Source organism: Lagopus leucura, unplaced genomic scaffold (assembly GCF_019238085.1).
Source record: "Lagopus leucura isolate 7727_CA_CO unplaced genomic scaffold, USGS_WTPT01 Super-Scaffold_100157, whole genome shotgun sequence".
Lineage (NCBI taxonomy): Eukaryota > Metazoa > Chordata > Aves > Galliformes > Phasianidae > Lagopus > Lagopus leucura.
In genome coordinates, this window is record NW_024962334.1 from 42,308,402 (window position 1) to 42,319,515 (window position 11,114).

Here is an 11,114-nt window from a genome sequence, read left to right on the forward strand (position 1 = left end):
TTAAACTGAGACAGGGGAGGTTTAGGTTAGGTATTAGGAGGAAGTTTTTCACACAGAGGGCGGTGATGCACTGGCACAGGTTGCCCAAGGAGGCTGTGGATGCCCCATCCCTGCAGGCATTCAAGGCCAGGCTGGATGTGGCTCTGGGCAGCCTGGTCAGGTGGCTGGTGACCCTGCACATAGCAGGGGGTTGAAAATGGATGAGCATTGTGGTCCTTTACAACCCAGGCCATTCTGTCATTCTATGAAATGATCAGAACAGCCCTACTATCACACAGCTGAGGAGCACAGTCAGCAGGAGTTAAGTACATTATCGAATCTTGGAGCCAATCATCGTGAGCAACAGTGTATGCAGAACATGCACATTATAGAAAGAATCCAAAGGAAAAAAAGATCCTGTGTGTTTGCACACTGTACCTCCTATGGAAGTGGCATTGCTCAGTTTTCACTTCCACCAATGCAATACACGCAGTTCAGACACGCAAGCAGCTCTCTGAAAAAAAACAAACTGCTCGCATTCTCTCACTCAACCATTCAGGCAACAGAAAGAGTTCATCTACAATTAATCAACATTTCTATCTGCTAGTCACCATAAACCATAAACTGCACTGCTACAATTTCAGGCATCAACGGAATGTCTTCTTGTGTCTGAGAAAGTTTTAACAATATTTACGTAAGGAAAACTCATCTGAAGCTTTTTCCACCATCCAGCTTAGGCAAAATAGACTAACCCACAAAACAGACAGCATCAGCTAATGTTCTGACTCTTAAAATACAGATTTCTGTGCTGCGCTCAGTAAGCAGGGGAAAAAAACCTCACAAACCAGAAAAGAAACCTGCCTACAATACAGGAAAATAAAAGATTTAAAATATTTACTCAGGAAAACAACCATCATCAACTTGCAATAGAAGAGAAAATAGTTCTGATTGATAGTTTAAAGGCTGTAGTAACATGCCTGATTACAAAGTCCCAACAATTCCACGAAGCAAAGCAGCTACCCCCCTGCAAAGCAAAACCCAGAACGACTCAGCTGTCCTAATCAAAATGACAAAGATCTTTTCCCAATCTGAAATGCGTCAAAGATTTGTCCTCAAATGCACAAGCAACTCTTATTCATTAGGCACTCCTGAGTCTTCTTCCTTCCACGAGGATTCCAGCCCACATTCATTAACTGCCCGCTTCCAACCACAGCAAACCTTCAAAGCCTTAAAATAAAAATCAAGCAAAAATATACCAGATAGAAACTTTTCATACCCTTTGTTTTTTACTTGCATAAATCTACAGCTGCTTGTATGCGTCACTGCACTGTGTTTACAGGATTCTATCAGCTATTCCAACTCCTCACGAGCATGAACAAACCCAACTGCCAAACATTCCCACGAAACAAAAGTTTTCATAGACCTCTCAGATCTCACAGGAGCAGCTCTGGCTTACCAAGAAGCGCAGCACTCACACTGATACAAAGCAACCAACATGCTGAGGCTTGAGACCTTCCTCTCACAGTGAAGCCCGAAGCTGTATCAGCTCAGAATGATCTTGAAATGCATCTCGTAGTCTCTCTACGTAGTGAAGTCCTCAGCTACAGAAAAGGCATGAGTGTATTTACAAAAGATACGTAGAGATCTAGAGATCTTATGGAAGATCAGATGACAGGGAAGAGGTAATTTATCAGACGCACAGTCTTCCAGAATGACAAAGCAGCAGCCCAAACTAAATACAGAGTAGAGGAAGGCACCTAAATGAGAAGTTACTAAATTGTCCAGGAGTGAATTTAGACAACAAGAGCCATGTGACCTTCACAGTCCGAAAGTTATCTATTTCTGGCCATGAAGCAATGGTACAGCAAGAACAGCCCTGAAAGATTCCAGAACAGCTCGAGCTCAGTCACCTGGGTAGAGGTTCCAAATTCCCTGATTCACACAATTTACCCAAGAAGCTGATATCGACACTATGAGCTGCCCAGCCAACCAACCCCTCCTACCTGTCTGCTTTCCACATCTGAATCATTACATCCAGACAGTAACACAGGAGAACATCCTCTTTCAAACCCCAGCTCAACTTCAGCTTGGGTCTGACTTACCAGCAGCAACTGAGCAACTCACAGATGTCTCTGGTATGTCAGCAGATGATGCACGTGCAGTAGATGACACACGTGCTCTAGGATCTTTGAGAATTACAACCTGTGATTAAGAAAATAAGATTTCTCACATTCCAAGAGTTTTTATTAGAAAGCAGTGTGTCAGACCTGACGAGTTTTTGTACTCCTTCAAAGAACCACAAACACTCCAAGCAGCATCAGTGCTGTTGGATCCAGGGCCATGGATAGGATGGCATGCAACACACACCCAAGTCTTCTAGTATCTTTTAACTGATTTTTATACAGCTAGAATACCTTTGTTAAGACTTATTATTTACAGTCCAGTAAACTTAGAGGCATACCCTAATATCTCCATGCTGAACATAACAACCTTAGGATGACATTTAGTCACGTCAATTGCTCATCGCCTACAGATCTCAAATATAATCCCTGAATTGTAATGACTTGCCTACTCTGTCTTTCCAAGCAAATCTTCTAGAAGGGTAAAAAAAAAGTCAATCACAAAGCACTAACTGCCATAGAAAACAGCAAGAAACCCCACTCGTACAACAACCAAGGAGATTTCACCCAGCACAACACACTAAGCTATCCGCAACGCCTCTGCGCTGTTAACTTCCACTGATCCCAACTCAGAAAAGCTACCTTAGAGTTTCATCTCACAGGCTCCACAAACTGGTTTCTGTCCTGAAACACATAAATACACAGCATAATCAAAGTTAGCAAAATGGACTCAAATGACAACGTTTATTCTCATCATGTTACACTGCCAAGCATCCCCGAGAGATGAATCTAACCAAATCAACATTCCAAAATGCTTACTTTAATCCTATGCTTACAACAAACATCCTGTCTGCATGTTAGAAAACAGTTGTCCTGAAGTCGTTTTCCGAGTCCAGTTTTACTTACGACAGACTTCCACAGATTCACACTACCTTTTAAGACAAAACAATTTCTCCTAATCAAACAAAATTTTTGGCACACAGGTTTTAATGAAGGCTCTTCTATAAAGTAGCTACAAATAGCCTCAGCCTTATTATTTGAGCCACAAACTCCTTCAGTACAGGATAACCCACAACAGAAGTGAGAAGGGCAGGCAGGGCATACAGATCAGTACAAAACAAACTGGATGTACAGAAAAAAGACATTCATACACATGAATGTAGTTAAATAAACAAACAGTCCAAACTTAAGAGAAATCCAACATCTATTCAAATGTACCATTTCATTCAAAGGCACGTAAGTTCAACCTAACATCACCAACTAGAATCACAGAACTGAGTTGGAAGGGACCCTTAAAAGCCATTTGGACCAACTCCCCCGCAGTGAGCAGCTGCACCGACAGACACCTACAGCTCCATCAGGTGCTCAGAGCCCCGTCCAGCCTGACCTTGAGCATCTCCAGGGATGGGGCATCCACCACCTCTCTGGGCAACACGGCCCGAGGCCCCTCCCTTCTCACTGTAGAAGTTTTTCTTTATATCCAATCTAAACCTACCGTCTTTTAATTGGAAACCGTTTCCGCTTGTCCTGTCACCACAGACCCTGCTAAAGAGTCTCCCTCCTTTCTTACAGCCCCTTTAGATACCAACAGGCCGCTCTCAGGTCTCCCCATGGCTTTCTCTCCTCCAGGCTGCACAGCCCCAGCTCTCTCAGCCTGTCCTTGCAGGAGAGGTGTTCCATCCATTGGGTCTTCCCCTGGATACGCTCCAGCAGGTCCATGTCTTTCCTGCACTGAGGACTCCACAGTAGTTTCAATTAAAATCTATGCTGAACAAAACAATCATCCTAAGAACCAACAAGTTCTGACACAGTTAAATAGCTTCTCACTGATTTTTCCATTCCATTAAGAAATTAACATTATGGCCAAAGGAAAAGCTGCCAATAGAAACCGTTCTGCTCAAAGCACCACAATTTCTAAGGCATAGACCAGAAGGTTTACTCCACACTGACAGCCCTGTGTATCGACAAGGGTGAGATGTGCCAGCAGCACAAGAACAGAATGCCAGCACGCATGGCTGCATCACTGCCCAACCTCGTGGGACATTTCAGTCAATGCCAGACCAAATGTAGTGCCTGCGGCCTCATATGGACACACAAACATCACTCTGATCTGGCACAACCTCACCTCAAATGTGTCAAACAGATGTTGGAGTTCTGAAAAATTTTACACTTAAAAATATATATCTCCATAGCTAAGTATAAATCCTACTAGGAACTGATAGGCCCTTCATATTGAAATGAACGTTTAACATTAAGTTACTCCTCAATACCCCACCAAAAAGACAACTTGTTTATTTTCCAGAAGATAAACCCCACGTGGTTTCTACTAAAATCCAGCCGAATTGTGTTAGCAAACCTCCTCAATCCAGGAAAGTAAGAAGAAAATAGCAGAGAAAAAGCCATTTGGGTAAGAATGCAGCACAGACGGAAAGCACAAGTACTGAAAGAGACAAATCTGACAGAGCAGCTTCTAGGTAGAAAAATTATTACTACCAGCACAATTTAAATCCCATTACTAGTCAAAGTAGCAATACACGTTTCTCCTCCAGTGTTTGGGTTATTAAAGAAAATTTAATCTGAATTTGACTTGCATTGCCAAGAGACTCCTGCCCTCCACTGAACAGCAGCATGAGAGACAAGAATAGGAAGCACAGTTGCACAGACACTGTGCACTGTTTCAGCATTTACTTCTAGCTTTAAACAACTGAAAAGAAACACGCAAGAAAAGCAGAGACAAGACTGGTAAATACATTTACTCATTCAGCCAAACAAATCTTCTCTGACAATATAATCCAGCAAACTAAATGGTACTTCAACAACCAAGCTCTCGATCATCAGCTGAGCATAACTCCTAATGAAAGTACAGCCATCTCCAAAGGGTAAACAAAAATCAAGGTCAGCATGCAGTGGGAAGAGCAGCTTTGGAGGACCAAGGGACAGGGCCTGCTGCAAGCAGCTGGGCTGACGCCATGCCAACACCTTGTTCCTCACATGCTGACACTTCACCTCATAAAAACATTAAGACCAGATCACTGGCTATGCAACATCAAAAGCGTTCCTGTCATTTTAAATCTAACTTTAGTGATATTACCTTGGCCGGATTGGAACCAGCCAATCAATTTACTGCTATCAGAATTTCAAAAGGAATCTGCCCCAACCTTTTGATGAACCTTTTCCACTATCTTCTGTGAAGTACATTGCACTGGTTTTCAGTAGCCACCCAGAGTGCTCACAAACTGTAATACAGCATAAACTCTTACAATAAACAGGAATACTGACCACAAATAACTTCACTTCCCAACCCAGCAGTCATACAGAAAGGCAGCAGATGCTGACCATGACAACAACAACCAGCCTTACACCGAGCTTTCAGCTCAGCTCAGAACCTGGCAGCACCAGGCTTCAAACGCAACAACAACGAGTTCTGACCCTACTCCGAGTTACTAAATGGAAAACGGACCTCAATTCCCCTCAAAAAGAAATATTTAGAAAAAAAAAAAAAAATAGAAAACGGCACGTTTAGTTTACAAGCACGCCAAAATAATTCGGTGAACAAAGGAAGCCGAAGCAAAGGGCCTATTCACTGGGTTGCAGAGCCCCGTCCGAACACACGCTCCTCGCTTTCTCCAGACGAAACCAACCTAACAGAAATGGAAGCGCGGATTTTCCCCACCTCAGCCTTCACCGCTCTCGGTAAGCGCGAGGCACGGCTGATGTGGGACAGCCCAGCCCGGTGATCCCACAGCTCCCCGCCTCCCCGCGCGCGGCGGGCTGAGCCCAGGGCAGCCCTCACGCACACTCCCTCCCTCCCTCCTTCCCGCCCGCCCGCCCGCCCCCAGCTCCCCGCCGCCCACTCTGACCCAGCGGAGCCGCTGCCACGCAGCTCCCGGAGGCTCGGCAGAGCTCTCAGCGCAGCGCCCAGTATGGCGGCACGGCGCCTCCGACAGCCGCGCTCGGGGCCCGGGCCCGGCAGCGCTGCTGTTAAAGCCGTGGACAGGCCCGGATACCGGCTCCTCCTCCCGCTCGCTCTCTCTCCCCTTCCCCCGGTGAGACCAAGCGACGGACGCCCGCCCGCGGCCCGACCCCACACTCACCCGCTGCGGTGCCTGCGCAGCGCGGCCGCGACCTCCCCGCCAGCAGCCCAGGACAACGGCAACAGGAACAGCGGCAGTTTCCTCAGCCGCAAACAGGAAATTGCGTCACGAGCGCCGTCACTTCCGCCAGGCTGTTTCCGGAAGTTTCTCGAACGACGCACGGGCCGTCCGCTCCCTGACCGCCGCGCGCACGCGAGGGTGGGGCGCCCTCTGCTGCCCGTGGGCGGCGCTGCGCGCTCCGTGGGGAGGGGTGGCCGCTTCCACCCGTCGCGACCGCGCGAGGTAGAGTGACACTTGCTCACGGCTAAGGGCTGCCTGCATGCGAGTCGCTTTGACATTTTTGCTGCAAAACACAGAAAACGCAGATATTTCCTAATGAGGAGGAAGAAACAAGAGGTTTAATCATTAGAAAAATCACATAATTGTGTCTTAATTGGCTAATGCTTATCTTTGACTTAGAAGTGGGATATGAACACATTTCCCAAGACTTTGCAGAAAAGATGGTTGGTACAGCACCAATTAAAAATATCGTTTACTGGAGTACCTTTTTTAACTTAATATCATTATCCGTGGTAGTTCAAAGGAAAGATATCAGGAACTCATTATATATATGTTTGTTTTCTTGATATAGAGTTTTTTTGTTGTTTAATTTCCATTCTTTGGGTTACAGGGAAAGGCAGAGGATTGCCATAAACACAGCAAATGACAAAACCAGCTGGAAGTGGTGCTGCAGGTACAGCAGAGCACGCTGCAGGGATCTGGGAGAGAGCACTGTCGGTACCCCCCAAAACACAGCGCTGCACGGGGTTGTTATGGCCCAAGTACAGCTCCCAGCATTTACAATCACAGGTCCTATGAGCAGGGAGAAGTACGTGTACAGGCTTCATGCTGATGTCACCCCTAACACAGCAGCCGCAGCACCGCTCAGCTTCAAGCCAAGTCTCTCCTACTCACCTGTGGTGTCAAGCTCCCCCTGTTGGTTCCTGCTGCAGTCACCTTTCCAAGATGTCAGCTCAGCCTTCAGGATTTTCCAGGTCAATACGATCCGTTATGCATCCACCCGCAGCTCAAAAGAAATATTGCGGCAGTGGTTGCTTTACTTTTAAGAGGAGCACTCTGATAAAATATTCATATTGACAGTTAACTACTGCTGAGCCACCTTCTCACCCAAACTTTCTCTCATTCAAGCTGCGTAGTTCAGGTACCACAGAGCAGGGCTAATTCCAGAAGAGGTCATTAAAATTCTCACCATGCTTTGATTGGCTCTCTATACTCAGTCCCACTCAATTCAGTTAAGATTTCTCAGAACTATTACTTTAGCTTTAGCATTAGTCTTACAGTAGGACAAAACTCCTCAAAAAAGAACTGTCTGCCCGAGTGTTTTCCATACAGTAGGATCTTACAGTCTCTGTATTAAAAAGTTAACACAGATAAAAGGAGGAGGAATAACTTTAGGTAAAGAGCCTATCCACCTTCTCACCTGAAGTAATATCCTGAGAAAGACTTTAGTTGTAGGAAATGTTTAATTAGGTCTGATGATAAGATTAATGAAACAGAAAACCTGATTCAGAAAACTTCTGCACCGCCACAGAGGTATTTACAAAGCATGAAGTGAAAGTGATTTGTATTTGTATGGCTGGCTGCTTGCAGAAGAAGCCTGGAATATTGTTAATTGTATTAAGGAGCAACAAACCTAATGCTCCTGAAAGACAGAGGGGCTGGGATCAGTGTTCCAATAGCAGCAGCTGATAAGGCATGGTGGCTCTATGGGCACTGCTATGGAAGATTTGGGCAGCCGTGGGCTGGCATCTAAGTGTTGAGTCATAGGAATAAATCCTGTTATTAGAGGATCTTCACTGCTCAGGAATTTTCAGCTCTCACCTTGGAACATGAAGCAAAGATCATTCTTCACTTTCACAGAACTTCAGCTGCCCAGAAGTTAAGTATTGTAGTTCAAACCCTCTGACTACGAAGAATGAGAGAAGGAGGGGCGTATCCAGGATGTGATTTGTTCTACCCACTTTGGCAATGCATATCAGTAACGAAAGAACCGACCTCTGGATCTCTGAGTTGCCTCTGCCATTGGTAGTGCCCAGACAGCCACCTCCCAGGTGCCAGAAGTTAAGTGAGGGCTGAACTGGTAACTATAACCTAACGATAGAATCATGTGGCATGAGCCCAGGAGATATCAGCAATTCACACTGTTCCCAGATTCGTTTGTTGGGTTGTTTTTTTTTTATCAATCATTTTTTATTACTTATGGAGGTCAACTATGAAAAGCCCATCAGAACATAAGAAACGCTTGAAAATGCTGCATTAGAGAGAGATTAATATTAGTTTCTTCGATGTGGTAATGGCTGTGGCCTTTTTGGCCCGCTGCTCTGGTCTGCTGCTTAATGAATCCAGTTTTTCTATTTACAGATTCTATTTTTGGTGTTAGCAAAGAACTTATGTATCAAAGAGTGTTCTCACATCATTTGATTATAGTAATACTGGCAAAGCAATTCTGGAAAGTGCCACTTAATTAAATATAAGCACTAACTTTTTTGCTGATAGCTTATCAGAAACAATTAGACTTGAAATACGGGCAATACACCTAACATTTAAAACTAAGTAGAAGCTTTAAAAGCACAAAATCATCAATTATCATTAGAATTCTCCTGAGTTTTTCTGCTGAGCACAACCTCAGTTTTCATTTGTATGGAGCTTCTCAGGTAATCAATAGGATCCAAGTTTATCTGGATGCCTCTTCGTAACCAAAAGCTTGAGCAGAAAGGATGTTTTTGAGGAATGGCTGAAACATTTCAAGATAGCTGGTGCTTTCCCCAACTCCTCATAAAGCACCAGATAATTCTACTGATTACTTGGGGTGTGCAGAAAACAGTCTAAGAACAGCTGCTGGCAGACACAAGATCTCAGTCTGTGACAAGTGTTTATTCCTTGCAAGGACAGCTTGATCAGCATTTCTATTAATTAATTTGATCTGAGATAGACTTCCTTATCTGTACGCCAATGGCAAATACAAGTTAATTCTATGTCATTTTTCATCCATAGCCAGATAGGTCTAACAAGTAAGTACATCTCAAATAACTGCACAGAACTCAGAGCTCTGCCACTGTTTGAAAGACAGAGGTGAAAAATACTATGCGGAGCAGTAATAGAAATAAATCAATTAAAGATATGAAGGATAGATGGTCGTCATTTCTTCAGACGGTACGTTTGACAGCACAGAGCAAAACTGCACAGCAACTGATGAGAAATGCTTTTCCTGGATCCAACATTTGGATAAGCAGAATTAGCAAGATGATTCGCAATAACACCATCTGGTGAATGAACGTTTCCTTCTTCGGCAACCAAGAACTACGTGCAACTATTAACACAGAACAAAAGAGAATTAAAGCAAAACTATCTTTTGTAACGTCCAAATGTTACACAGAATGAACTAACGGCAGTTCTGGGAATGCAGAAAAGAATAATCGTGAATATATGGGACATTTGAGCAGACCGTTCCTATGAATTAAATGCTGCAAACAGAATACACACTTGTACGGTGCAGCAGATAGTTTTTCAAAGAGCGTCAGTGCTCTCTGTTGGAAGGATGCACTGAGTCAAAGCTAAGGCTTATGGTTGAGGCTGGGCTCACCATGGGAACTCCAGAGCCTGACAAGTTACACATCACGATGAGGATACAGACCAACTAAGAGTCTGTATCAGCATCCCTGCTATAAGCTGTGGAATGCCATCAAACTTTAGCCACAGAACTCCATGAGCACTGCACAATGAAAGAAAAGAGTGTTTCTGCAAAGTTTCAAGAAAACTCAAATTATTTTATTCACAAAAGCAGAAGTCAATAAAAATATAGATATCCTGATCAGTTTTACAGACCATGTTTGTTTCTCCTTTACTGACAGGCAAAGCAACATGGGAAAAAAAAAATAGTAACAAGCATTTACATCACAAACCATTATTAACACAGACTCATGTATTTGAGCAAATAGGTTTTAAAGTTTTTGCATATTATTTGCAAAAACTTTAAAACCAAAAAAAAAAAATTACAGTTCCAACAAAACACTCCAAGAAAAACAGCTCATTTTTTCTTGTTTTTGTGCTGCATTCTTTTTTCAGTGGCAGAAAGAGCATGTGCTGCATTATTGGCATTTAACAAACTGCTTCTGCCTTAAACCACAATTTAGCATGATCTCACTGCACGGCTTGAAGTCTTTCTTTGATTTCCAAGCCCCTTTGCAGATCAAGTTAGGGTGTTCCTATTAGAGTCAAGTGATGCCCAAAACCCCTGTCCACACTGTTACTGACAGCATCAAGCAGCTCGTTTTATTTCCAATATGGAGCACCCACAGAAAACTAACCAAAGACACCCTTGTTCAAACTTCTGTCAGCTCAGTGTTCACTTGTGAAGCCGGACACAAATCTCTCTTTGTAGATGGAAGTTTTCCCCAGAAATAAAAAATGTGACATCTGCAAAGTGTACGTAAGCATGGCTTCTTGGGACGATGGAAAATAACTGTGATAACTAACAAGGCATCCCATTTCTGTGGGGCTTTAATATCCAGCAAGCAGGACAGGATGTAAGGTTTTACATCCAGAAGAATTCTCACCAAGAGACAAAGACCACGTGCTACATTTATTCTTTCATTTCTCTTTTATTCCTTTCAACTGCAGAGAGACAAACAATTTGTACTCTTCCCATCATAAAGATGGATTTTTCTTTAAGCTTGCTTGTAAAGTTTATTTGAAAAAGGCAAAAAGAAAATGCTGCTATATTCCAAAAAGCAAGAACTGAACCAGGAAGAAAAAACACAGAACTACTGAAACTGTATGGAAGGGCTGTTCTGCACAGACAGTATCTCCAAAACTGCAATTAGAACAGCTGAGCTGATGATTAGAAACTACAGTAATGTTT

General features: G+C 43.7%; 1 protein-coding gene across 4 annotated transcripts in view; it reads right to left on the reverse strand.

Annotated features, from left to right (window-relative positions):
* DNAJB6 (DnaJ heat shock protein family (Hsp40) member B6) overlaps window positions 1-6,297 on the reverse strand; it is a 49,522-nt gene extending 43,225 nt beyond the window's left edge. For 3 of the 4 annotated variants that reach the window (XM_042888100.1, XM_042888103.1, XM_042888102.1), the window contains exon 1: window positions 6,194-6,297. The gene's annotated coding sequence lies outside the window, so the exon portion shown is untranslated. Of the gene's footprint in view, window positions 1-2,081; window positions 2,182-6,193 lie in introns of those variants that run through there. The other variant, XM_042888101.1, reaches the window with a different exon arrangement.
* Window positions 6,298-11,114: the final 4,817 nt, after the last annotated feature.